At 39.2% G+C, this 27721-nt stretch overlaps 1 protein-coding gene across 3 annotated transcripts in view; it reads left to right on the top strand.

The window, feature by feature from the left end:
- LOC101173858 (alpha-1,3-mannosyl-glycoprotein 4-beta-N-acetylglucosaminyltransferase C-like) overlaps positions 1–27721 on the top strand; it is a 74981-nt gene that overhangs the window by 5793 nt on the left and 41467 nt on the right. For all 3 annotated transcript variants that reach the window (XM_011475771.4, XM_004069442.5, XM_078948379.1), the window contains exon 2: positions 451–514. The gene's annotated coding sequence lies outside the window, so the exon portion shown is untranslated. The remainder of the gene's footprint in view (positions 1–450; positions 515–27721) is intronic.

Genomic DNA, 27721 nt, shown 5'->3' on the forward strand with positions numbered 1-27721 from the left:
AGACGACAATGCTGGGCTTTGATTTCTCTCACATGTTTAAAAATCAGCTTGAATTATCAAAGGATGAAGTGCTGCAGACTGAGGAGGGAAAGCAACAACGTACTGTTCCAACTTTTTTGAATTCGTGGTTGTTTAACACTTTACACACAACTGAGCACAGTATTTTTATTTGAAAAAAGCAGCATAAATTCTGACTTTCAGGTTGCCGTCTCAGAGCTTAATGAGCTCTTTTTGTTTAAGCATAGATGAGCTGATGCATTATTGCTGGAAAATGTTCTGCTTTTTGACCGACTGATGGTTCGGTTTGACCGAAAGCACATCCCTCTGTGTCTAACGGACAGACAGCTCATTAGAGGAGCAAAAAAAGAAGGAAAGCAAGACAGAATTTGCAGAGATGAATCAAAACTATTGCTGTACTGAGTTTTTCTCCTGTTTGTCTTACCTCTCAAGCTGTCGCATGCAGTCTGAGTGTCCGTGCCAGCACAGAAGGCAGCCTCTCACAAGCAGCAGACGGGTAAGAGTGCCTCAGAGTTCACATCACCACTTGCTTTCTTATGTTGGACTCATATTTGTTGCATGCGGTAATTGTTGCATGCAATACGACTCTTGTCGCCAGAGCAACAGTAGAGCGACGTGTCTGACTGTGTCACAACGCCCAAGTGCGACAAGTCGCAGCTTCAGATGTGCGAGGAAAAAAAAAATGTGTGAATAAAGTTTGATCAGGAAAACAAGAAGAGAGGAACCGCTTCATTGAAGTGTGGAACTTTTACCTCCATCTTTATCATAGATGTGGCCCAAACTCTAATGTTTCTTCCTGATTTCATACAGGTAAAGGGTTGAACATAATAAACGTGTTTGTTCCTGGAAAGCAGTCTTTTGACTGAATCTTTTCCAGAGCATCTTTTTAACATCTCTTGTGTTTTTCACTATGTTTTTGTTACCATATTGATGGCTAATATTCCCGTTTGGTCCTCGGTTTTTCTCAGCATTTCCTTTCAAGGCTTCGCGCTGCTATCAGTGCCAAGCCATTTTTTGAAGAGGATCACAGTGATAAGCGCTTGGATCGTCGCGGAGAGTAGCAGCTGCCTGCGCCTCCTCTTTCCTGGCAGAGAAACTCTGTCATGGACCGCTGGGCTCCCTGTTTCATATTCAGCCACATGTGAAGAGCTCAGTTCCAAAATGACACGGACTCAAAGTGAGGCAGAAAAAAATCTCAATGCTGGCGCCAAAGGCACAAAAAGATACGTTTAGAAATGTTTAGCACTCGGCATCTCCTTCCTAACATGTTTCCTTGGAGTATGATTACTGATTTCATTAGCTTTCACAAGTAAGGGAAACATAAATCTGACATGTACGCACGTCAGGAACAAAGGCTGTCTCCAGCTGAAGTGATTCAAGTTTTCTGTTTTGTTTAAGACAGGGGTCTGACGCCACTTTATTCCTCAATTGTGGCTCTATAACTTCAGAGGCAGAAGTATATAATTAAGTGTATAGATTTATAAAGAAAAAACAATTCATTCTACATCAACGTTTCATGTATATACAGTATTCTAGAGTAAAAGGAGAAAAAGGAGGATGGTGAACCAAAGTCATACTAATAGAAAATGTCAGGTTTGACTTGGATTTCTGTAATTTTCAATTAAAGTGTCACACCCCTGTCTAGGGGCTTGTAAAAGGATGTAAAATAAAGCTAAAAGGAAACAAACTAAATACACCAACGACTCAAAAACTTTTACGAACACCCAGGCTGAAATTAAGCTGGGGAATTTATTTGCAGGGAAAAAAATCTAAAAAGATATCAAAGTAAACTCTGCTGCTGCCAGCTGGACCCCCCCCAACAGATGATGTGGCAGTATTTAAACACGAGCTGGACGTCCACAGCCAATCAGGTGCTCCGGACATTTCGGGCTCCAATCTGCACACAACTATAGGAGGGGAAGAAAACAAAAAAGAGACAAGGACACCCACTGCAGAAGAAAAGAAAACGGTCAGAAAAACTCTCCAAAAGTACAAACTAAAACCAAAATCATGGCCACAGCTGTCACAGCAAGTACATCTGCAGCAGCAAGAGGCTCTTATCTGACACAGGGTGCTTTTTATTTTGAAAGGAACATTTGTGTAAAAAGTTTAAATGTGTATATAGAAAAATATGTTATAATTATTGTATATATATTTAGAAGCTGCATTTTCAAAATGAATGTCTAAATAGTAGCATCTTGTAGCATCAAAGGTTCCAGACCCCGGGCTTAGGGGGCTCTTCAGTAATTATACATAGAGTGGGGGGGGGGGGGGGGTGTTCAGAGCCTGAGAGCCATCCAGCACTTGGGTTGTTAAAAAAGTGTTACATTTTGAGTCATTGTTATCGTCTGGTTAACCAAAATGACTGGTTCTGATGACATGTTTGCTCAAAACCAGGCGTCTGTTCTCTGAAGCTGGGGGGCGATGTGCAGCGAGGACAATGACTAACACACCTCACCCTGAGGTCCCGTGTAAGACGCAGACCTTCTGCGCTCCTGCAGCCGTTTCTAATCTCTCCTATGCTGTTCAGTCAGAGCGGTCCTACTGGAAAGGCTGTTGTCTGTCCCACAGGAGTCCCATGACCGTCCACTGCAGTCCATTTTACACCCAGGCTGGTTTGTCTCTCAGCTGTGACAACCTCTTCAATCTGCAAAAAGCAAATCAAGTTGGCCGGATGTCAGACAGACTTTAATATGAAGTTTATCACCTCTGTGCAAATACAGGCACAACAGTCCCCAAAAAGAACTACGATTCACTAATAAGACACGTCTCTCGACAAGAAAGGAAACCTTTTCTTGTTTGATGTTCTCATTAGACGAAGAGATCTTTGCATAAATTGTGGATTTCTTTCTCAGTCCTGAAACTTGTGGTTTAAAGCAACCCAAGACATTTCAGAAATGCTTCTGTTTGAGGAGTTTTGATCCATGGTGTTTAACAAATGTGCTGCATATGATGAACACTGAGATGTTTGCTAGTGGGACTTTGATGTCGGTCCAAGTCAAAAAAGCATTTGCCCGGAAAAAACGGCGACTAGACTAAGAATGTTTGGCGTCAAAAAATATGGAATTAACTTCACTTTATGAACTCTGCACATTTTTAAAAGAATTTAAAAACAGAGAAGGAGATTTGCGCATCCAAAGGTAAAAGAGATCCACTTACTGTAACTTCTATTTCCTTTTGTATATTTAATAACAATCTGTGTGAAATAGCTGATTGTAATGTTTACCTCAGAGACTTTTTCACGTAAGTAGCATCATTTTTCCCACTTTTGGCGCAGCAAAACATTCAATACAGGAAAAAAACAAGCTATAATATTTTTTAATGAATTCTGTAAATTCCCTGCAGTATCTTTAACTTGTTGAAAGAACAAATATGAAAAGGGAGCTCATCCCTTCATTTTAGACTCCAGCTTTTAAATCTTCTGATTGTGGAGTAAAGTGAGTTGATTAAGTGTTGCTTTGCCTTGACTACATCGATAAGTGTTTAAAAAGATGTATAAAAAAACCCAGCTTTTGTTTCTTTTTTTTTTAACTTACAACAAAATTGAATATTTGCAGTTTACCTTTTGGTAAAGAACAGTTTTTTTTTTACTGGATGCCATTTATATTGCAGAAAGAAACATGAATGTGCAAGGTTTTTTGTTGCTGTTTATCAGAAATTCAGTTTAAAACTGAATTTGTCCAAAGGTCAGCAAGTATTTTAGAAACGTTTTCACTGTCTGAGTGCGTAGGGATTTTTTAACTTCAAAAATAGTTTGTATTTGTCTTAGACAAACCATTGACTGTAAATGAGAACTGGACGGAGTGATTGTGATGTCACCCGTAGAGGGTCAAAGGGCAGGGATTAGTTAGTTAAGTTTACTTTGCTCCTACTGAATTCTATGCACTTAGGATCCTTTTGATTGTATGTTTAATCTACAATTACCGGTACAAAGCCCATTGAGATGACTGTTGTTGTGAACTTGGGCTATACTAATAAAATTGAATTGAAAACGGTTCACTTCCCACTCTGTGAAATGAAGTCAGTTTAGTTGGCATTTTTTCACAATACAGATGCCACCATATTGGAGCCAGACGGTGTCAGTAAGCAGTGATTGGTCATCATTTCTATGGCAACCACTCCCACCAATCAGCTTGTCCACACCCCTACCACTGGAAAGTGTGCTCGAGAGGTTCTGTGAATTAAAGGTTTCAAATGTTCAGCCTGAGCCCTCATACTTTTATTGAGGCATCTGATTGGCCAGTTTTTATTCCATCTTGCAATAAAGACATGATATCATGAAAACAAAAAAGGACTATCAAGAACATGTTAATAAAAGGTATCAGATCAAGAATGGTTATTCTGACCAAAAGAATGACTGAGTATTAGCTGCTTATTTCTCTATATAAGTCCCATAGACTTCCATGGGTCTATGGCCTCTTGGACTCAGCAGGAAATTCCTATTTGGAACGCCAGGGGGGAGGGGTCACTCGGTCCAGTTTTTATATACAGTAAATGGCTAGAGATAAGTTTATATTTCATCATTGGTTGTTTTTGTTTTTTTTTATTGAAGAGAACAAAATTAAGGTAATGTGGAACAGAAGCCTCTATAAGCCTCTGTTTTTTTTGTTTTTATTTTTTACAAATCTCCACCACTTGTTTGTGTTTCTGTGCATTACTGAAGGTGATGGGGGCAACCAACGAAAAGCTCAATAATTAAAACCAACTAGCACAAAGTGAAGGTTTAAACAAAAATGGCCTCAGTGTATGGCTGTTCAGTGTATGGCTGTTGCAGCATCTTAGACATTAAGCTACGTTCACACCGTCCTCCGGAAACGTGCATCCACGCAACCACATCCGATAGGTCTACACTAAACTACCAAAAGTATTTGCTCACCTGCCTTGACCCACATATGAACTGAACTGCCATTCCGTTCCAAACCCATAGATTTTTAAATACAATGATTCAATATATTACATCGATCCACCTTTGGCAGCTATACAGCTTCAACTCTTCTGGGTAGGATGTCTACAAGGTTGAGGAGTGTTTTTAGGAAGTTTTGACGATTCCTCCATAAGCACATTGTTGTGGTACATGCGTTGGAATTGGGTAGCGACAGTCCAGTGTGATGTTGAAAGAATATGTTCAAGAATGCACTAAATGGGCATTCTTGAACATGTAATGGCCAATGTAACATTGGATTTTAAGATTTATTTACTTGTCATTGTCATTAATGAACAAAATTGCGTTTAAAGCGTCAACAATTACCCTAGCTATTTCCAAAGTGTGAAAAAAAGCTCCCATTTACCAAATAAACACCCAATACATAAATAACCAAAGTGCAACATCAGTACAAAAACACAGCATGGACTAAACAAAATAAGAAATTCAATGTACACAGGTGTTGTAGTCAATAGCAGCTAGACATTAATGAGCAGCAATGTAAAGTCCATTTCACAGTTATTTTCAAGGTGGATATGGTTATTGTGGAAAAGGTGTGGGGTACGGTCTATACAGTCTGTTGAGATATGAAGCAGGGGGGGATATGCAGCAATACAATTCAGTTCATAGTTATTGTAGAGGAGGAAATGACGATAACTCGGATGAGAAAGTTGGAGAGGGGATTTGAGTTGCTTTACTTTACCTACATTGATTGTTTTGAACAGATACAATAGTGAATCCATGCATTAAGGTTTTCATGATTCTGATGAAATAGTCTTTAAAAAGCTTGATATGACCTGTAAGAGATCAAAATCTGATACTCCAATCAGAGTTGACTCCTCTGCTGACGTTTAGCTTGAAGGTCAAGGCATAGCATCTTTAGCTGTTCATCTGCTGCAGGGCAGATTAGCTTTCTCATTTCTCTTGTGTTTCTAGAGTGTTTGATCTGCTTCCCACTAACTTTTGTCAAGTTGGAGGCAAGGGTAAGTGTGCGTGGAGGGGGTAGGGGGGGGGGGGCAGTCCCATAAGTCTCAATTATGCCTCATACTGATAACGACCTGAAAAGACAGGAGGCCGGCTAAAATGAAAACAGGAAATGAGGGGCTATAGGGTGGTGGGGATTAATGCGGATTGTCTGATATTATCTGGCTTTTGATCAGGAGGCTGTGTTGGCAGGCGGAGCACATAATCCACTCTGTTTCCCGCGCCGGTTCCAAAAGTGTCTGCAGCAGAGCAGGGCGAGACATTGCTGACCACGTTTGATATCCTCACAACTCAACTGTGGAGGGTCCATCAATCTACACAGCAGGGATAGCTCATAGTTCAGTCAATCCTTTATATTTGAACTTTGTGTTAAAATTTAATAGGCCACCTATGCCCTCGAGATAACTTCACATAACAAAACTTTTCAAAATAAGACGGTTTCTTTTTTGACAGTTTTATATGTGTTGCATTTTTTAACTTTTTTCTACTGAGGTGTTTTTCAGATCACTGAACGTCTTTTTTCAAAATGTTCCTTATTTATAAGCCCTGCCTGTATATTTCACTTTGAAAACGATCAAATCTCACACCTAAATCTTGATTTTGATGCAGCTGTAAATGAGCTGAGACTGCTTTTTTCCCCTGTAACTGAAGTCACAAAGCTTTTTCTGAAGAATGCAGTTGAATGAAGCCAATCATGGGGCCTTTAAAATCCACAATGAATCCAAGTATTAACACCAGGAGCCGAGCTTTGCAATCAGCTCTGTCTTTATGTCCTCCATCGCTCAAGAAAGGAAAGAAACAAAGAGAAAACTGAGGAAAGTGTTGGATCTCAGGTGAAAAATGCCTGCCAAAGAACAGATGTGGTCAAGAATCGTAAAAATAGATGTAACACACCAAGAAGCATAAATGTTCCCAGAGTAAAAGTATTTTTACGTTTTTTTAAATTTTCTTGTTGTGACAGTGTTTTATGCAAAATCAAACGTCAAAGGCAAACATGTTTTTTTCTTTTTTATAAAAATGGAGAAAAAAACAATATATTTTTTTGCCTTTTATAATTAAAGTGGATCAAATTCAATTACCAGATCCTCACATTGGATCACTTGAAGCGCTGGCACCGGACTAACATTCAGCTACAATGTGGATGTGAGGCTCTGTGAAGGTTAACCGTATCAGATGATGATATCACACATGAGTGAGGTGAGTGGAGTCCATGTCTAATGATTCAAATTGGCACTTTCACCTCTGCTGGAGAAAGTAATTATCACAAAGTCACATGGACCTCAAGGAGGTCAAGTGGTGCATAAGCGAAGAGCAACATCAGACGATCACAGCATCTATTATGGATCATTCTTCAGAAATTGTGTTTTTGAACATCCATAATCTCAAGGAGATGGGTAGAATAATGGTGAACTAGTTCAATGAAATGATTTTTGGTATTTCACTGAACTAGAAACGGAATAAATAAAGTGTTTCAGTTTGTGCATTTAAGACGGAGCTGAAGAACAGACAGCTAAAATGCTGGACTCTGAGATATCACGCTGTTTTCTGACTACAGAGAACCCGACATTTTTCTTTGCTCGCTCATTTCAGTGTCATCCAGCGCATACAGCGAGAGTGTGCGGCTGAGCACAAACATTTTGACAAATAAATTCCCCACAATGCATAAATCCTTTTTCTCTTTTTTCTTTCTGGCTGAAATTCCCAACTGTCTTGGACAAAAACAGAAAAATTACATGTTGCTTGATTTGTTGCACTGAGAGACATTAACACCCCCAAATCACCGAACCCGTTTAGTCCTGAACTGAAAGCATGAACAGCTGGGAACAGCTGCTTTGCAAGAAGTTATTTAGCATTAAACACAATTCCAAAAAGAGTTAATATTGAAAGTTTTTAATGAAGATGAATAAAAGTGAGATTTAGTGTTGAGAATTTGCAACACTTCAAATTCAACACTTCAACACAACAAATCAGGGTCATATCTTTTTGTACAAAAATGTGACAAAGATTTGATAGGTGCTCTCTGATCATTTTTTCTTATCTATTATAAGGGTTCCCTGTGGTTTTTTAATTATGATTATGTCATTTTTAGCCAAAACAAAAAACTTTTAGCATTTTTTTCTGACATAGTTTCTGCAGAGCAACAGTAGTTGATAAGAAGTTTGCCTCTCAGTTGTGGGCGGGAATGTTGGCCAGGGGTAAGCCCGCCCCTCCTTTTAGTCATCCGTTTGTTTGTATGCTGTTCTGCTTGCTTACAGCCCCTCACACCCCCAAGCTAACATTAGCAGTGCAAAAAAAGGGCGGGCGACATTGGAGCTATCCAGCTGTACAGGTCTGATCCAGATTCCAGCTCAGGCGAGGAAAGCAAAGACGTACATGGATCTATTTGTCTGCAAGTGGATGCATCAGAATGGAGCAGAGCAGGGAGCTCGTTGCTTGCTGTAGTAGCTTCTACGTCACAGCTACTAGCTTTTTTCAACAGCAATTTTCCGTCTGCTCCTGATTCACAACGATTTGAACAAGACAATAGTCAGAAATGTAATTTTAATCTTTTTTATCTATGTCCTCTATTGTGAGAAAAATGGCTTAAGTAAATGTTAAAAACACCAAAAACAACATTTTCACTGGAGTGGATCTTTAATGCTCACTGCTTATGCTGTGGCTTGTAAACTAAAGCGTTGCTGCATGTGAGCAGTCATGGTTTAAATCCCGTCCTTTTTGTTTGAAGTTTCAATGTGTGGTAATTTCCCCATGAATCAGGCTTCTTCCCCCAGTCAAAAAAACAGGTTTCACAGACTGAAGGGTGACTCCCACACATTTCCTTGGTTGTGAGTTTATGTGTTTGACCAACATGCTTATTGTCATGTTTTATGAGCCTAATATTTTGAAATTAAACACTAACGAGTCTATTAGGAGAAAATGAGCAGAAGAAGTGTCTCAACACTTACATGGGAATTAATACTTTTTGTTTCACTCGAGAACCTTTTTTTTTTTCTCAGAATCTGTTTTTTTTAGGAGTTTTCCCTTACCGAGAAGGAGGGTCTAAGGGCAGGGATGCCCAGTTTAGATTAGTCTGTTTAGTTTAGTTTAGCCGTTACCTATTGTGTTCTATCAACATGTTCATTAGGATTTCATGTATATCATACAATTACCGGAATTAAGCCCATTGAGATGACTATTGTTGCAATATCGGGCTATATAAATAAAATTCAATTGAATTAAAAAAAAAAAGCTGTTATTTTTTGGCTTTTAAGAACATCAAAGTCCTTTTCTCGTTCCCATAGTGTGTTAAGCGGTGGATGCAGTTTATTTTTCTGACAGATATGTCATGGTTTTGTACGCGCTGCCTTACAAAGGACAGTTTCAGAACTAAATTGTGTGTGGTTGTAGTTCAGTTTGAACGTATGAGTGGAGTATATTTACTTTAGACTAATATTAAACACAAACAGCATTAAAGTGGTTTGAAAAAATAACTGCAGGAAAATAGGGGGCTGCTTTTCAACAGTAAGCCAGTTAACTGTCCAATACTACCTGTGGGGATGACTTGAGAGAGGTGAAAGCCTTAGTTTTTGTTGAATGTCTTCAACAATTTCAAAGAAAGTTTTTGTAAAGATTTACATGACCAAGATGTAGCCTTAAACTATATTAGACTGTTTAATGACAATGCAGCTCACAATAAAGCAGACAACATTACAAACTCTAGTCACGGTGGAGAAACATTACCACGTTTGAGCATGGAATTTACTGTTCAACAAATAACAAATGTTTGTTTACAGACTGATTTGTTCAGGAGAGTTTAACCTTAGATTAACCCTATGATGCCCTTGATTGCCAAACCACTTCAGCTCCCAAATTAGCTTAATTTAGCATCTGCATGAAAGCAAAAACTCATAAAACAATACACATTATAGTACGGAGGACCTTAAAACATAGATTCATTCTGGTTGCGTTTATTGATGTTGAAGTGATTTTGAGAGGTACACAGCACTCTGGCAAAATGTTTGGTTGGGTGTTACTGTAACGCGGCTAACACATAGCAATGTCAGACTGATGTTTTAAGGAGGTTAGCAGTTAGCGTAGTCACAGTAACATTTGTTTTAGTGGTGTCACTCTGTTTTTTTATGTGTTGCAAACAAGGTTGAGTAACAGGTTTTGTGAATTTGCTAACGCAGCTAATGTGGATTAAGTGTAGCATGTCACAGACAAATTCCAGAGTTACTGAGAACACAATACAGTCTGACTGACGGGCGGTTTTATCACCGACTTTTGTCTCGCTTAATGCGTCTTTTAGTTTGGCGCGCTAGCTTCATATATGACAAATGTGGCTTTAGACTTAGCTCATGGGGTTAACCTACATTAACTTGATTAAGAATTACCTTGACTCACATACCACATTTGACACTTATTTGCGTTTTGACTTCAGCACATCACCAATTAAATGTGTCAGTTTGGTATTCTACTCTTCAAATGACATTATACTTTTGTAACACTGATATTCAGCACTTATAGGACTAGATAAGACAGCCCTTTGTTTCTTCCTCATTGGGGTTTCCACATTGCAGCATAGCTTTTTACAAAGAGTAAAATAACACATTAAGTACAGTTTTAAGGAAATATGACGCATCCTAAATACTCTACTTTGGCATTTATTGAGGTTTTGTAGGCTAATATTTTAGCTACTTGCTAGCTTCTTTTTTGGCTATTTGGTAACTAATAGGGTTTACAGTAATTTGACATTAAGCTAATTCTTTAGCAGCATGCTAGCTGTTTTGGATAAATTTGTAACACTGGTATTCAGTGGTTGTAAGGAAAGATAAGACAGTCCTTTGTTTGTTCCTTGGTCTGGAAACTCCCTTACATTTTGAGGGTTGCATTTTACAAAAAGAGTAAAAGAACACAGTATGTACAATTTAAAAGAAAATATGGCGCATCCGACATCATATTTAGTCAGTGCCTGAATTTACAATAGCGTACAAATTATAAAACGTAACATTAAGTAAGTAAATAAATTTAGGAAGAGCAATACAAAATAAAAACATTAAAACTGTATTTTTGTTGCTAAACCCAACGAGCACTGAACCATCCAAAGTTTTAAATGTGTTTTTTTAAAGAACAATAATTATTCCAGCAGGCTGCTGGCCCAAAATTTACAAGCTTTTATCCATCTGGCACCCAGTATGTATGGGTCATAAAAAATGTATTAAAATCGTAAAAAGCGTCAAAAAGATAGAGCCGTAAAGTGGTTATTGCTTAAAAAAGAACTTCAGAAAGGCTTTTTACTGCAGAGTTTTCAGTTTAATGGCTTTCAAAAATTAATCATTAACTTCCTCTCCAGAAAAAGTGGGTCTGTATGAGTATGGAAATGAAAAAACCTTCCACGAGTTATTTATGAGTGAGATTCAAGGGAAGGATATGCTGTGATGAGATGTTTTAAACTGACCGAACAAGATTTATAGACAGTCCAGTGATGACTGAACCTGTCAGAAATGAAAGAAAAACCATTTGGGCCCTGTCCAATCCTCTATTCATTCCAGCAACCTGTCCCATGTTGATGGAGAGACACGGCTGCACATGCTCAGTGTTGGTACTTTGCTTGAAAAAAATGTAAAACGTGTCTGTGACAGGTAGACAGGTAGACTGTTCAACATACAGGTCTGATTGTTAAGCCTCAAAGAGAATTTGATCTTATTCGTATTTGCTGCCACTTCTGAGCTCTGACGTTTTCTGCTTTGGTATCGGCTCCACTTGGTCCGTTCCCATCAGGAGCTCAGACCGACCATCAACACCCTCCCTTCCCTGCCTCTGTTTTCTGTCTTAAGTCTCCATAAAGCATTGTATGTATGTATTTAAACATTCCAAATGCACTGATAAGATAATAAAAACATAATTTATTGACCTATTTTTCATCTGAAAATGGGACAGGAAACCTGACACTGTCAACATCTCATGAAGAAAATGACACATGATGTCTTTCAGGTGCAGCACATTTGCTGATTGTTATTTTTCTGGATATCCTCTGAAAACTTTAATTCCTCTCTAAATAAGATATTCATAAATAGTTTTTCTCATTCAAAGTGGATCAGCTAATGTTAACAAAGGTGAATTTTTAGCAAAATCTTGATCTGTTTAAATGCCAAAAAAACAATTGAAATTTCAACCCAGTTTGGAGTTTTAAAATGTTCAGTTCCTCAAAACTGAAACACAGTACCGCATACTGCCATGTTTGCAGAGTACTGTTGTTTCATTGAAGGCATTTGGTGCATTTTGGTTGTTGGGGTGTTTGTTGCTCGCAGAACTTGTTTTGTTCATTGTTGTGGTTGCGATGTTCACTTAAGTGAATCACATCACAAGCGAGAAAGAGATTATTTGTTTCAACAACGATTCATTCCAAATAATAATTTGTGGTTTTCGATACGATTCAGGGGCAATACTGGCTCATTTCGCTGCCGAACATCAGTGTGTGAATGTGTGTGTGCATGTGTGTGTGCATGGGTGAATGGGACTGTGACTGTAAAGCGCTTTGGGCCTTCGTGAGAAGGTAGAAAGCACTAAATAAGTATACGCCATTTACGCCATTCATTTTGAACAATCCGATTCACTGACCTAAAATGGATCCAGGACATCTTTAGCCAAAACTTCAACCAGTGTGACTCAGAGATAAATACCTGGATGCTGAATATTGCAGGTGAAGATTTCCAAATTCTTTGTATTTCTTGTAAGATAATCAAGTGTAAATCAAAAATGTGTCCAAATAAACAAGAAAACAAGAATGAATGTCAAATCAATTCACTTATTAGTTTCATAAAGTTTAGCCGCCACTGTTGTTTTTCCACATCCAAATAATCCAAAGGGAAGATTATTGGAACATTCTAGCACACAGGATGTCTTTGCTAAATTCAAAATTTCTATTCACATTGGACTGGAATGATGGACTGATCAGTTTTTGCTGACATCACCTGTGTGTCGTCTGCTGTGATGGTACCTGGTCTTCTCTACCTTATAGTGAAATAAACCAACTGTGTCTAAATCCAAAATATATATTTTCCAATCTCAATTATTGATATTTCTTATTTTAAAACGATTTTTTAATAGTTTAAGTCCATTTGATTCAATTCAATTCTGACTCAGTCAGATCAATCCAGTGGGATTGTAGGACTAGAAATCGATTAATTGTTACACTGCAACTTAAAACTATTTTGAGCGTAGACAGCATTTTCTTCTAACATTTAAACTCACTATTTGAAGAAAATTAAATTAAGTGAAACAATCACTTCAAATGCTGTAGAACAGCACAGAAAATAACAAAGCAAAAAGAGCCAGTTACATGGATGTGTACATCAGCAATTTTGTTTTACACCTGCCAGATTTTGTGAAGGTTCATTTTCATTACTTATAAAGTTTGAAGTGTTCATCTTCAGTGTTAGATGAAGATAAAATGAGATAAAATGTTAATTGCTCCCATTTTCTCTATACAGCAGTTTTTCAGCCAACGTGTCCGTTATTGAAAAGCTCATGATTTCGCTTCACAGAAGCTTATTTACATTAGTACTTATGTTTTGGGTGTAGTTCTTTCTTAATTGTGTAAATCTGTCATCACCTGTGGGTTAAATCAGGTGTTAAAGACACTAAAATAGACTGTGAAACCCAACAAATGAAAGTCTTCACACAGCAGGGGGTCTGTTGGGTTATACTTAAAGAATATTTTCGGGAACGCCAAACGTTTGAAACATTTTACTGACAGATTTTCCCAAGTGTTAGGGGTGTGAATTCCAGCAAGCTCACTTTTGGTTGGTGAGAGTGGTTGCCATAATTCAGACCAACCCAGACCCATCACTGCTTACTAACAAGATCTAAATCACCAAAACATGGCGACTGAATGGAGTTCATTTGGTTGGAGCTGGAAGTAAACCATTTTCTATGTGTGACATCACACTCACTCGGTCCATTTTCCATAAACAGTCAAAGGAGACAACTGAATGGCAGCTGTCTTAATCCCACCTTCCCCAGCCAAACCCCCACCATATGTATTTAAAAAAAAACATATATTTTATATTTAAAACTGCCACTTAAGGGAAGTTGCTGCAATCTCTTTTTTATTATTATTAAAATGGATTTAAATTAAAATCAAAAGACCTTTGACCCCAGAGGTTTATTGCAGAGACACTTATCTGCATGATGGCTCTGTATTCCACTCTTTCCACATCTCTGCTCGTGTGAGTCTGTGTGGCATTTGGTGTTTGACTCGTGACATTTAAGGGTTGACAGTGAGCAGTTTGACAAGAACAGGATATTTTTTTGTCACATGACTAAGTGAACAGCAAAGCTGAAAAAGCTGCTTCAAGACAGTCTATGAAATGGTTGGGAAGTGGAAATGCAGACTTTATGGGTCAGTATTCAAGCAGCGTTTGCTCTTGGGATGAAACTCTGCTGCAGCCTGATGCCCAAAGGACATTCTCTCAGAAAAGCTCCCTTACCGGAAATGTTGATACCAGTTAAGTATTTCAAAACCAATTGCTGACATGAACAAAGTCTCTAAACCTAAATGTGCCCAAATATGGGAATAACAAAGACATGAAAGTTGATTAATTGTTGCTCGTGTAGCAGGATGATGCTGCACAGCTGCAGGCAATCCCTGGACCACCTGGGAGCGCTATAGAAATGGTTTGACCCAACACTTGGGCACTTGGTGTGCGGTGCTCATACCCCACACTTACCTCTGGGCTTCCTGCTGAGAAAGAACTCTGGTATCCAGAGCTCCCCTTTGAGCCCAAGCGAGTTTAAGGTGTTGATGACTTTCTCCTCACTGCTTAGGGGCATCAGAGGCCCCCACTGCTGCTTTGTTTGGCCACCAGCTCTCCAAGTTTGCCCCCTGTCACACACTCCTGTCTGCAGCAGGGCACAGGGGGTCTGGAGATCCTGGGTGTGGTTGGTTCGTAGCTGCCAACTCCAGCCAAGGTTCTCCAGGTCCTGCCGGTGGGCCTCAGGCTACAGTCGGTGAGCTTGGACACGTCCTCTTGGCCTCTGGAGGCCTCTGTTGCAACTGAAAGGAGAGCGGCGTCAAGCCCTCTCTACTCGAGGTTCAGTGGACTTAGAGAGGTGCCACGCCCTCCCAAGGACCCGTAATAGACGTGCTATAGGTTTTATTCTGGTTTGAGACTTTTATTTGTGTCTGAGTGAGTGAGGGCGAGCACTGATTGCCATTGTTAGCTGTCCTGACTGTTTTAGATCCCCCCCCCTTCTTTTTAGGGCCGGCTGCGTAGGTGGAGCTTGTCAGGCGACAACGTTGGTGATTCAATTGGGGTGTGTGTGTGTGTGAGTTTTGTGGATTTTGTTTCTTCAAGTGTGTGCATTCCACAGAGTGGGGTGTTTCCTTTGTTTTGTTTTTTTTTAATCTTTGTCTACGGATCTCCTCCAGGTGGGCCAGCCCAGCCCACGTTGGTAGGCCTCAGCCGGGAAGGGGCTACTCCCCAGTGTGATTGTGTCGTTTTATCCCTTGTGCTATTGTGTGTGGTCAAAATGACCCCACCCTTTCATTGACGTGTTCTCCCTACCATGACAAAGGTGGATAAAGGTGGAAAGATTTCATGTAATCCATGGACACCAGTGAAGATCACAAATCATTGAAGAAAAAAGTTTCAGAGCACTGTCTAGTGGGTCTAGATGACCCAACTCCCAATCCCGTTAACGTGCCTTGAACGTTGGAGTGGGGTGACGGGGCAAGATAGCACAAGGGTTATTAAAAATACATTTGTTACTTTAAACTGGTAAACTTTAAACAAAGTTACTTTAAACTGACACCACATCTTGACCTTGTTTTGGAAAACAACTTAGCTTTTCCAAACTGACACAGTGCATCTATTTTTAGTGCACAGGATTTTACCTCATTGGCTGCCTATATGCTTCTAATTTCTCTGATTTTAATAGTATATCAAAAAAGTTATTCCAAAAAATCAATTTATATATTAATAGTTATAAGAAATTGCAGGCACTCTGTGTAGGACCGGTTGTGAGTGTGCTTAATAGAAAAATCTACAGCCTGGGAAACTCAAGTAATCTCTACAGAGACAGGATATTGTTTAACATGTTTTTTATTACAATTTACAGGTAAAACACTGATTTTCTGTTAGAGTTTGATGTAAAAATTCATTATTTTATTTAACGTCCCACCTGTGTTCAGTTGAAATATCTGTTTTTCACAAAGAAAATAGGTTAAGGAAAAAAAATTGATTTTGTGAATCTTGAATTTCTTAAATTGGAAATTGAAAATAAATCAATTTCTTATTTTCACATGGATACAAAACCCTAAATAGGTGTTAAATTCCCGGGATCCTGTACCCGGAGTGGCGTTGTCTTCTTGATGTGCTACACCACCTGCCACACTCGTCTTTCTGCTTTACTGGTTTCCGAATCGCCTGAGTATCTCTGTTTTACAGATGATTTACTGCATAAAAAAGTACAGCGTTTTCTGCTCTATAAGTCGCTCCGGAGTAGCGACGTCGCAGACACCAAGAAAATGCTTAGTAAAGAAGAAAGAAAATTCAAAGTGAAGTCACACCAAACTATGCAAAAACACAATCTTCAAAAAATACTTTAGATGTAACATGTTAGACCCACTCCAATAAAAATCATGATTTTGGTGTTTTAACATGTTCCTGTAGCATTTTCTTATTATGGAAAACAAATTTAGAGAAAATTCAAATTAAAGCTGTTTCTGACTTTTTCTTTCTTCAAATCCTTGTAAATCTGGAGCAGACAAAGTCATTGGAAAAAGTTTGTAGTAAAGTAAAATCCACAATCAGTAGACCACAAGCTCCCTGCTCCGCTTAATTCTAATGTAGACTAATAGATCCATGAACGGGGGCGAAGTCGCTTTGCGAAGTTGCTCCGCACATATGCCCCCCCCCCACAACTTGGAGAGAAATTTCCAATGAATTCCTGCCTCTAGAAACTATGTCCTAGAAAACGACACATTTTTTCGGTTTTAGCCTAAAAGCAGCATAATCAGAATGAAAACTTTTACATCAAAAGATGATCGGATTGGGACTTTAAGGTTTTACGTCATTGCAGCCCGACATAGGATGCTAAATGAGCAAATCATCTCCTTGTATTCAGCCTGTGCTGTTTATCCTTCACCTCCATCAGCGGTGATGCTGCAGGGAACCGCTGCAGCGCCGGGACGATTCCCCCTAGCACAGGAAGTAGATCAAAGAGCTCCTTCAGGCTCTCACTGTTTTAAAAAGTTTGTAAATCTTTCATTTTTACACATCTGAAAGTCACACCTGAATGCATGAAAATGTTTCTTTCATCGCCTGCTGACAGTCTTTTATGTGACTGTTCAGATGAGGTGAGGAGCAGGCGGTTTAAAGGCTGTTTCTTCCTCAGATTTAAGTTGGCAGACAAAGCAGCAGGCAGGTTTCCTTCTGTACTGAGGCTGTGATCTTTTCTTTCAGAGAGATGAAGGAGCAGTAGGGGTCAGAGGAAGAGCTTTTTGTGAATTTTGCACTCTCTCTTCAGACATCATTTGGATTTCCTTTTGCTGTTTCAGTAAAACTGAGAACTCGCATCATTTAAGTAAATTGTTCAAAACTTACTGTTTTGCATGTTCCCTCAGTTATATAAATTCTAGTTAAATGACATGAATTATGTCTAATATTAAGTGATTGCTTTCCGTAAATTAAAATTTGCCTAGAATTGACATAGTCTTAACAATCTCTTTGATCCTTTAGATTAAAAAAACTGCAACATCGTACGTAACACAGCACATGTATGAAAAAAACACAAATCAATAAAATTACAAATCAACCTTACGTGGGGAAATTACACTGTTTTCATCAAAAGCACTTAAAAAACTGGATAAATGGTGTACACCTACTGTATTTAGCCCTGTTCCACCTTCTAAGAAGGCCCACAGCGCTTTACAGCCACATTCACACTCTGCAGCCGAACACTGGCACCCATAACCACCAGGATCAATGTGGGGTTTAGTGCGTTACTCAAGTGGGCAAGGCAGGAACCAAACGTGCAATTCTCCAGTCAGAGGCCGACCGCTCTACCTCTGCACCACGGCCACCACAAAATTTGTGCTGACATATGTGCAGTGAATGATAGAATGATAGACTGAATTCTTTGCTGAAAGAACCGTTTTAAACTCATTTTAAACTTTGGAAAACATAAATCAAAGGGCAGATAATCTAGTTCGATCCCTTCAAATACATTTTTTATACTTATTTAACTATTTGTACAGGTGTGTTTCCAGTTTAAATCTGTTTGGCAGGTTTTATTGAAATCGAACAACAGAAATAAAAAAATATTCTTAATTTTTTGTAATATTTATAGTCTTACAAAATTATAATTTTGCAACAAGTGTTCAAAATATTTAAATTCCCAGTTCTGGAATGTTAAATTATTCCTTAATTCTTTTTGTCCTAAAAGGCCCCCTCTAATGAAAATTGTGTTTTAAACATCTTCTTGTGGCATTTTTTGGATGATGGAGGAAATGTATAAAGAAATTTAAGCTTAAGTTTGCATTTCTCTGTATTTCTTCATTCAGGAGCAGATGAAAAAATGCCTTATGGAATAGAGCGTATTTGTGTCGTAGAAAATATGTTGGCTGGGTCACAAGCTCCCTGTTCTGCTCTGCTCCACAACAGGGATGGGAAGGGGGCAGCCTTGCTCCATGTCATCGGTGTGGGCAGCCACAACTAAGAGGTGAAATTTTGATAAACTCCTGCCGCTCTGCAGAAACTATGTCCTAAAAAAATGATACAATTTTTTAGATTGTGTCTAAAAACAGCATAATCACACCTAAAAGACCACTGGGAACAGTTTTACAACAAATCAAAAGATGTTCAGAGAGGGACTTTAAACTACAGTTTTTAAATGTTTGTTTGAGAGCAACAGTTTATTGAAACAACACATTGTACAGAAAACATGGCAAAACATTTCTGAATTTCAGATGAAATTCAAAATAGGGTGAGAAGCTCAGTCACCCGGAGTACAACTGCTTCTCCTCCACATTGAGAGGAACCAGTTGAGGTGGCTCGGGCATCAGGTCCGGATGGAGAAGGTGGCCGGGGCGAGGGAAGTCTGGGCATCTTTGCTTAGACTGCTGCCCCCGCTACCTGGATAAGCGGAAGAAGGTGGATGGATGGATGGATGTTCCTCAAGCAGGGCCGGTTTGATAAAATCAATTATTCAATCTGGACCAAGCTTAATGAATCAATAATCAATCCATAAAAGTAGAGATCGATCTTTTATGCTTTTCCTTTTCCGGTGACCTGATACATAACAGCAGGAAAGCTAAAGTCTGCTAGCTTGATGCTAACATATAATGGCTAATGCTAACGCTCGACAGACCTAAACATACATTGCTGACTAGATGAACAGCTTTATGTCCTCACAAGCATGAATTTTCCAAACTCTTTTAAGGAAACTTTTTTTTTTGCGGTTTAAAGCACAGTTTTTGCTCAAATCCTCTGGAATAGATTGTAATGGTATCCTGCGAGCTTTACCTAAATCAGTGTTTTTCAACCAGTGTGCCGTGGGAGATGGTCAGGTGTGCCGTGGGAAATTGCCTTCATTCACTGATCTAAAAACATTAACCATCTCCAGGATATCAGCTCTGTGTTCATCCAAACAGGCCCTGATAAAACACTGAGTAGTTAGGAATATAAAAGATCATAAAATACTTTTTTTCTTTGTGTTTATTTGATTCTATTAAAGACATTTTGATAAGAATGACGATACCACGATTTAGCCGTAGCTTCAGACGTTTTCTGAAAAGTCCCGCCCCTTCAACTGTCTCCACCAATCATTCTTGGAGTGTTAATTATACGTCATCAGTCTGACCAATCAGAAGTGGTTAAAGTCTTCACTTCCTTATTCTGATTCTTCTCATAAAGTCTCAGTTCCAACAAAAATACCAGCTAAAGCTCGTCGTTAGCGGTGTAGCTTTCCACAGAATCCGGTGTCAGACCGTGGAACAAGTGAACAAAACAATGAAGCTCAGAGACACTAGTCTATCTGCGTTCTGCGACTGTTTGCACTACATCGCCCATGATGCATTGGGTTAACCCTTGTGCTATCTTAGATGACCCCACCCTTACATTGACGTGTTCACCCTACCATGACAAAGGTGGATAAAGGTGGAAAGATTTCATGTAATCCATGGACACCAGTGAAGATCACAAATCATTGAAGAAAAAAGGTTCAGAGCACTGTCTAGTGGGTCTAGATGACCCAACTCCCAAAGTTAAAGTGCCTAGGATAGCACAAGGGTAAAAGTGACAGCATCTCAGCGCACAATGAGTCTTCCTTGGTAAACGTCTTGAAACAACAACGGACACACATCAAACAGTTTTTAAATCTTCTAACTTAACTTTTATTACATCTTTTAGAAAAACAGCTGCAACTTCCAGCTTTTTCTGCCACAATTTTCACAAAAATCCATGTGAGATTGAAGATGGGCTGTAGATCAATACAGACTGAGTTTCTCCTTTTTTTTTGGATGCTGGTGTGCCGCGGGATTTTTGTCAAGGTTAAAGTGTGCCGTGGCTCACAAAAGGTCGAACAACACTGATCTAGAGGCCAAACTGAAACGCCTTCCAGGAGAGGCAGACCATTTTTTTCTGTAAAATGAATCCTTTACAATGTTAAAGATCTGCACATTTATGTTGGAGCTTCTCTGTTTGATAAACCATGAAACACTGTATAGTGTTAACAATCTCATTGGTTTATTATTTCACTAATACATTTTACAGCGTGGGAACTGTATCAGATTAATAGGAATATCGTCAACACATGTATAGATTATTATTCTATTTCTATTCAAATATGTCAACCATGTAAATTTAATATTGAATTTAATCAAATAGAAATAATTGAATCAAATCGATTTGGGTTATTGGTGATAACCCCGCCCTAAACTCAAGTACTCATCAGTGGTCTGAGAGTGGAGAGTGTTTGAAATCTGCAAAACTCCATCCAGCTAAATATTTCACAGTCAACTTTAACACCAAAATGTTTCTATTGTAAAGTGGAACTATTTAAAAAAAAACATCTCAACCACAGAGCAAAGGACCAGATGAACCAGAGCTGCTCATTCTGGTTCTCCAGGGGAGCTGAGTGTTTTGAAGCTGTCCCACTTACTGCTGGAACTGGAATAAGATGTAAAAAAACAAGGACTGCACCATGACTGCACTTCTGAACTTTGGAAAAGGAATCTCAGTTTGTGTAAACATTAAGGCCATGTTCATTTATGCCGTGGTAATCCAAGTCCAGAACACAAGGAAGAATGTGAGCATGTGGGGTCATTGGAGAAACGTCATTACTTATTTGATTTCCTTATATCTTCAAACATGAAACGGAACAGAAAATGATAAAAGCCTTGAAAAAGGAGTGAAAGTCTTGAACATTACTTATGATAAATAGAAAAAAAATAGAGAAAATGTTTATGTATGTGGGACGTGCAAAGCAATTTACGGATAAGTGATCGTCTCCACCCTCCACCTGCAGCTGGAAATGCGACTGCATGGATCTGTATGTAAACCAGCTACACGTGTCTGTGGGAGGGGCTGAGTCACCAGCTGCTGAATCAGCTGATCCTAGAGAAGAGTTGAAGCGATTTGATATTAATTAATTCAGTAACTCCATTAAGACCCTTTGGTTACATCACGTGGTGCTTATCTGAACTAAAATGACTGAATGAGTCTGACATGCTTTAAAATGTGACCAAATCTAAGATACAACGGTCAGAATGTTTAGGTTAAAAACGCAAATGCTGGTGGAGTGCATGTCCAGGTTAATACAAGATCGTACTGTGCAGCAGAAGCAGGGGCAGAGCTACAGGGGGGGAATTGGGGGACAGCTGCCCCCCCCAGCAAAAAGTTGCACTTACTCAATTTTTGAGTCAATATTAAAAAAAAGTACTGATTAAGAAGAAGAAATCATTAATATGAGCTTCCTTAAGTTTTAGTAAATGCTGTTATAATATTAATAGTAACAACAATAAAAAAGTTTGAAACGCTTAATTTTAAACCTTCCACTCTGCTGTTTTCATTTCTAAAGTCTTCTGCCCCTCTCCCACCCCCCATCTAAAATGTTTTTGCTCCATCCCAGAGCAGAAGAAACAACTGATTTACCCAAATATACTGCAAAAGCTTTATTTTTTATAAAAGCATATTCAAAAAAAAAAAGATTCCTCGTGTGTTTGAAGAAATTTTGTTTTTGTTTTTTCCTACGGCGCAAGCCACAACAAATCGCATTTAAAACGGCAAAACTAACATTAAAAACCCACAACATTGCACTTAAGAAATCCAAACGAAATTTGAGAAAACAAAACATAATTCCCAAAAAAACAAAATACACAATTTAAAAAAAAAAGGAAACATTTAGGAAAAGACTTGTCATTTTCAGAAATCTAAATTAAACCTTAAAAAGTGAAACATCAGAGTAAACTGGAAATAGTAGGTACTATGGGAAATCAATGGACATCAATGATTGGACAATGGCGTTTGTTCACCTTATGTCTCTGGCCACTGCTACAGTTCAGTGATTGAGGGATTTGCTGATGTGATTTGCACCTCAGGGCCACCGTAGTTTTCACTTAAAACAGAAAACTTATGTGGGAATCTTGTTCTGGAGGAATGATTTTGTTTTCACGTTCGTTCAAATGCAGTAAATGAAAAGTAAAGCCACTTTTTAACACCAGAACGTGCATCAGAATGTAGGATCCCACTCATAAGATGACATTTAACCCATAACTCATACTGAACATTCAATGAATAATGGAACAGAAGAAAAGGAGGTCTGAGAGAGAATTATTGAGCTGAAGAATGAAATTAGAATTGATTCTCTGAACACAGCAAAGATGGTTTACACTTCCTGCGCTGGAATAATACGCTGCTTCTCAAAGCTAACCTCTGGCACAGTTTGCCTCTCATTATTCTTCCAGGCAGGCATGGAAACCGCAGACCGGAATCGAGAGGGACTTCCAGAGGCTCCAAAATCTTAATTGATGAAGTTTAGGGTGTTGTACAGGTCCTTGTCTGTCACATTCTTTTTTTTCTCAAAGCATCTTCTTTGTGAAGAGTAGGAGACTGGAGCTTTGGAGCTTAGCGAGTGACGAGGACAGCATAGTTTTACCCAAAACCCCTGCAGTGATAGAAATAAAATCACAAAATTAAAATGCAAAATGAAAGACATCCTTAAAATCATTTAAATTCCTTTCAGGTCAAACATCCCAGAAATGAATGTAGCATCTTACAATTTAAATAACATGTTTATTCATTATGGAACTCTTTTCTTTTTATAGCATTTGGTCTTATCAAAATGATTATGGTAACATTAACAGTAACTGTCAGTAAGTGGTGTACGTTTTCAAGGCGGTTAGTAATACATTACGTTAACTTAGTTACATTTACTCAAGTAAGAGTAATTTACCTTTACTTGACCATATTAATATGAACTAAATCAGTTTTCTTATGGTTACCAAAATCTCTTTTCGTCCAGCCGCTTTTACTTTCCTAAAACCTCTATCATTTACCACATGGCTGCATGATAAAATCGGAACAACATGGGTATATGCTGATATTTGCCCAAGACTTTTCCAAAGTTCAACCATTGACTCTATGTGAGACCCGAGCTGAGTGAGTGTGATGTCACCCATAGAAAATGACTGAAGCCCTAGGAAGAACTGCCTTTACGGCTGGATATGAACTGTCTTTGTTTATGGGATTTTGGCTTCTTGGAGCCAGTGGGTACTTCCTGTTTGGTATGCCAGCAGGGAGAGGTCACTCAATCCAGTTCTCATGTATGGTCATTGAGTTCAATATGAAGATATATGTCAGTTTTTATTCATGATAAAGATGAACTTTGACCATAAAACCCCAACAAATCCATCAGCACAACTGAAAAAACTTTGACTGAATGTCATTGACACTTTCAGTGACTCAATGACAGGGTAAAAAAATAAATCCAATATGCAAGGATTTTCGTCCTGAACTTCCATCCATTTTCTTAACCCGCTGGGGCTGCGGGGAGGCCTGAGGCTGTCCTGGTTACTGTTGGGACCTGTCCAGATACACCCTGGAAAGGTCGAGCCCGCTACGTTGGTACCTGCAGTCCGGCCAGACGCTGGCGTGCGCTAGCTCCAGCTCCATGGACTTTTTGACAGGCTGGCAACCTGAACGTGGTGTATCCCGCCTTCGCCCAACAGTAACCCTCTGGCAACTCAGGGTAGAGAGTGAGCATAGGAAGAGGATTGAGCGAGGCCTTCTTGAGGTTGGCTGCACGGCAGTCGGAGAGCGGGTGATATCATAGCGGCTTATCTTATTTTCAACAAGAAAATAATAAAAAGATCCCCCAGTTTTATTTTTATTTTCCCCCTCTGGGGTTAATGCTGAAACTGGACCACAGTAACCGCCGTAACCGTGGCGCAGTTCCCGCCGCTGGAGTGAATTTTGCTGGGAGAGACTGGTGAACCCAGACACGGCGGCATGCTTGCTGGCACCTCAGAGCTCTCCAAACCACATAACCCCAAGCTACTCGCTCAACATCATCCATATTTTCCACGATGTAGCAACCAATGAAGTCCAGAAAAGTATTGGCGGTTGCTCCGCGGCCGGGGAGTCGAGATGTAGAGCAGTGAATTTGATGCGTCGCCTCTCTATTGACGCGCAAAATCGCGTGCGGTGTGAATGCAGCATTAGAAGTCCTGGAGACATACAACACACCTGCTCACAGGAGGCTGCTCTTCAGGCTGGCTGAACTTTCAAGGTTCATCTAACAGATGTTTCGCTGCTCATCCGAGTGGCTTCCTCAGTTACTCGGATGACTTGTGAAACGTCTGCTGGATTACCCTTCAACATCCAGCTGCCCTGAAGCACTGAATCCTGGGATATCATTACATAAATCTTCCCAGACACCAACTGTGTGCTTGTAAACTCCCACTAACAAAAGTTTTTTTTCTTCAATTTTTTCCATTAAAGGAAGGAAAGGGTTTTTTTAAATACATTTTAAAAATTGATGTTGTCTGACTCTTTAAAAAATTATTTAGTCTTCAAGATTTTTGTGTCATGCATCCTTGTTTTATTTCACATGTGACTTAAAGACTAGTTGTTACCAGATGTTCTGTGTAATTCAGTTATTTAAAAGTATTTCAAAATCAGAAAGTTACAAAATTAATACATTATTATTACTTTTCGTTTTGCTTGCCTGATTCCACAGCTTTTATGTTTTTAACATTATTTCAAATCTTTGATTAGTATTTTCACCAGTTGCTTTTTTCTTGATCTCAAGTCATTTTTACCATTGACTGTATAAGAGAACTGGACCAAGTGAGAGTGATTTCATTAGAAAACAGTTAAGTTCTGGCCCCAAACAATCAAGTTCAGTCACTAGTTTTTCATGATGCGGAACCAGATGACGTCAGTAAGTTACTGATTTGTCCAAGTCAACATTTCCATGGCAACCACTTACCAATCAGGAGTGAATTTGTTGGAAGTCCACACCCCTACCACTTGAAAGCAGACTACACGAAATCTGTTTTGAACGTTCTACGTGAGACCATATGCTTTTATTGAGGCATCCGATTGTTCAGTTTATAATCTGAATGACTTACATACCTTTACCTAAAATAGTTATTCTGACCAACAGAATGACTTATTGTTAGCTGTTTATTTCTCTATAGAAGTCTATGGCTTTGTCTGAATTCCCACCCTAATTCCTATCTACTGAAAAACTATAGAGTGCAGGATTACCTAGTGCCTTGGATTTTAAAAGCAATTCGGACACCATGCTCACTATTTTTTTTTTAAACGGTGAATATGATTTCATCGTTTTCACGAAGTAAAATTCTAATTGATTTGAGTCCACTGTCTTCTGAAGATAAAAACCTTGATGGTTTATTTGAAAAAAAACATTTAAAAACATTTTCATTTCGAAAATTGTTCAAACATAATACATTTTGGTCTATATTCACCTCTAGTGAGCATCGATGCACACCGGTTTTTTGTAGATACTTCTGAGAAATTTCTAGGGAATTCGATCTTGGAATTGTAGATTCGGACAGCACTACGAAAAAACAAATGCACTATATAGTGAACTATGTCGTGTGTAATGAAGGAATTCGGACATTGCCTCTTGGATTTTGGATTCCTGGAACCTGCGGTACTTCCTGTTTGGAACACCAGAGGGGGTGGGATCACTCAGTCCAGTTCTAACATACAGTCAAGGGTTTTTACTGTCACTTAAGTAATAGAGTTTGAAGTAACGCAGCACTTCCACAAGTAAAATTTGAAAATGCTCTTCAAGCCTCTGATTATGAAAGGTGACAGAAGGTGTCAGATCCACTTCATGGTTTCCTGAAGGCGACCTCACAGCCACGTTTACCAGACTTCATTGTAATCATCCGTGTTTCCAGCTGTCAGCCACTACCAACCAGCTGGAAGGATAGATGTTCCACTGCCTAGAGGGGATGTTCGTGCACAAACTGAAATGATTCGAAAAGTAGGACAAATAAAAGCAGAGCCATAGAAAACTACGAGAATGGTGCTGCCAATCTGGATAACAGCAACAAGATGAAAAAAAAAAAACGTGTATTTTCCGTCATAAAATAACCATTACTCCCATCAGAGTGAAGCTTTAGAGAAAAACATGACTGTGAATTGAACAGTAGACGGAGCAAAGCCGTGCTTACACTCTGCATTCCTGAAAACATCATCCTGAACTGCTGGGGCTCTCCAGAGGATTTATTAGCATCCCATTATGTTCTGCTTACAGTGGCAGCCTTCCTTGTTCACTCCTGGCAGGCAGCTGAGTAATGATGACGTGCTGCTGCTGCTCTGGAACATTCCCAATGTGGATTTTTTTGGGCTCCGTTCCAAATGTCTGCCCCTGTCTGATCTTTTTGGATCACCGTTCACTGTAGCGCACGTGTCGTAAATATCTGATACGTCTGATAGTGTCAGCAATGAAAACCTCCACACAGTCTCTGCTGTGAAATACGAGTACGTGTCAACAGCCGATAAATGAAGACCAGCGATTTGTTTTTGTGTTTTGAATTTGTTGGTGATACTCCAGCCAAAGAATCTGTACAGCAGAGGCATTGATCACAGTGGAATAAAGAATTTAGGCGAAAACAGTGACTTTCCTGGTAGAACTAACCTTGCATGAAATGACAAAATTAAAATGTTGCTGCAGTAAGAACAATCACCTACAGGAAAAAAAAACTTAAGTCCTGCATGAATGCATGACTGAAATGATAGAAACACATGAATGCAACGTCTTTGCTGCAGACTGCTTTTTTTCTTTTTTTTGCATTAGATTTGAACAATTATCGCAAGTCATTGTGTCTGTCCCTTGTGCATAAACCAAGGGTTAATAGCTTTATTTAACAAATAGCAACTAACGGTAATGTATCAGCATGGAACATCATTTTCTGACAAGCACAGCCCTGCCCCACTCACTCAGGGAGTGCAGTGAGAGTCTAGATTAATTGCAGCTTTCACTGTCATGAAAAATAGTCAAGTTGTGCTTTTGCCTACAACGTATTTTTGATAGTAAAACAAAAGCTGCTGAGCACAGGGAGAAACTAAACTTGACCTGTTGGATGGGTCACTTAGGGTGGATTCAGGGTGGACACATTTGGTTCACTTCAGGTGAACCAGACTTTGTTTTCCCAGATGATCCAGAAGACATTTTCAGTCTGAATCCACCCAAGCGGACCCTGGTCCAGGACCAGTAACCCCTCTCAGACCCATCTTTGCAGGTGGTGTTGGTTCGCTTTCAATCGGACTGAGCTTG

This window comes from Oryzias latipes, chromosome 6 (assembly GCF_053564925.1).
Source record: "Oryzias latipes strain Hd-rR chromosome 6, Olatipes_Hd-rR_3.1".
NCBI lineage: Eukaryota > Metazoa > Chordata > Actinopteri > Beloniformes > Adrianichthyidae > Oryzias > Oryzias latipes.